Source organism: Cynoglossus semilaevis, unplaced genomic scaffold, assembly GCF_000523025.1.
Source record: "Cynoglossus semilaevis isolate Cse_v1.0 unplaced genomic scaffold, Cse_v1.0 scaffold436, whole genome shotgun sequence".
NCBI lineage: Eukaryota > Metazoa > Chordata > Actinopteri > Pleuronectiformes > Cynoglossidae > Cynoglossus > Cynoglossus semilaevis.
The window spans coordinates 85,029-86,542 of NW_007585130.1; the positions used below are offsets into that span (position 1 = coordinate 85,029).

Consider the following 1,514-nt stretch of genomic DNA (forward strand, 5'->3'; position numbering starts at 1 on the left):
CTTGGAGGTTTGTGCTGGTGGTTTGAGTCCCGTACCTGCGTTCTCTCTACTGAGGCTGTGTGTTTGTCACACATCGGACTGATCTCCATGCCTCGCTCCCTCTCTCTGTCCCCCTGGTGGAAGAACTCGTCCATTATCCTGTCCGTCCACTGCCGGTACAGATCCAGAGGTTTGGTGGGGTTGCTCAGATCAGCGCAGTGCACCATGGTTCGCAAAACCTGCGGAGGAGACGTCAGCTGGCGTTAACTCAAAGACTTCGATTTTTCACTCAAACGCGTCCGCGTTCGCGTTCGGACCGAGCGCCACTCCGTTACCTGCATCCGGTCCGTGTAGTTGTCCAGCAGCAGAACCCCGGAGCTGGTCACCTTCTTCGTCTCCACCATTGTCTTCAGGTCGGCCAGGAGACCCATGTGTTTGGACATGTCCGTGGCCAAAACCTTCGAGACAAAAAAAAAAAAATAAAATAATGGTGTGAGAAATAGATGAGAAAATGAACTCCCATCATTTTAAAAAAAAAAAAAAAATACAAATGTCTCTTGCTCACCATGTCGATGACCATTCTCCGCAGCGTCTGCCTCTGCTTCTTGGTCAGGTTTTGGAAGATGTCACAGTTTTCTACTTGAAGCAGCTTGAAACCCACAGCCAAGTGGTGGTTCTCCAGCACTGACTCATCGTTGTACATGAGCGCTAGCTCGGAGTCTAAAAAAAAAGAAAAAAAAAAAAAATACGACAGTGAGACAAAACAAAGCGCTCGTTTCCACCCGCGCAGACTAATGGAAACAGTCGACCCAACGTGGAAAAATGATCCTGAGGTCAACTCACTGGTGTTGATGAGGAACTGGTTGGAAACACCTGGGTGGTCGACGTCATGAATGGCCGCGGCAAATATGGCCGCCAGAATCTCTAGGTCAGTGAAGACTGCCTTTATTGGAAAAAAAAAAAAATTATCATCAGTGATAACAAGGCTAAAAAATGTAAAGAGACATTTCTTTATGCTCCTCTGGATGCGAGCAAAGGTCACAAAACAGGCCCCGGGAAACCGGCGTTTGAGACAACACTTTTTAGAGACGCTTACGTCGAGCGCAGGCGTGGACAGGAGAATGTGTGTAGACTGGGCCACGTCCGCAGCGTGCAGGCTGTTGTGGTAGGCCACGTCAGAGTGGTAGTGGGACTCCAGGGTCAGCATGAAGGTCACGAAGGTGTCGGTGGGAATCTTGAACGTCCTTATAAGGTCTCGCTCCTGCGTGTGACGCACAGGCGAATAAATATCTCATACGCTTCGTACTTGTATATTATTTCACTTTGAAAAGCGCAAGCGCCGGCACCGACCTGAAATATCGTGTACATGGTGCACGTGAGCGGTCGGTTGTGAGAGTGGTCCGCCACGTTGAAGATGTTCAGACCCCATTTGTTGATGTTCTCCAGGTCCTGCGTCAAGGAAACAGATTCGATGATTTTAAGATAAGCGTCTGATTAAGCGTCTGGATAATATGGAAATTTTTTTTTTTTTTTTT

General features: G+C 48.3%; 1 pseudogene; it reads right to left on the bottom strand.

Moving 5' to 3' along the window:
- Positions 1–1,514, bottom strand: part of LOC103398834 (cAMP-specific 3',5'-cyclic phosphodiesterase 4C-like) — a 35,291-nt pseudogene that overhangs the window by 5,558 nt on the left and 28,219 nt on the right.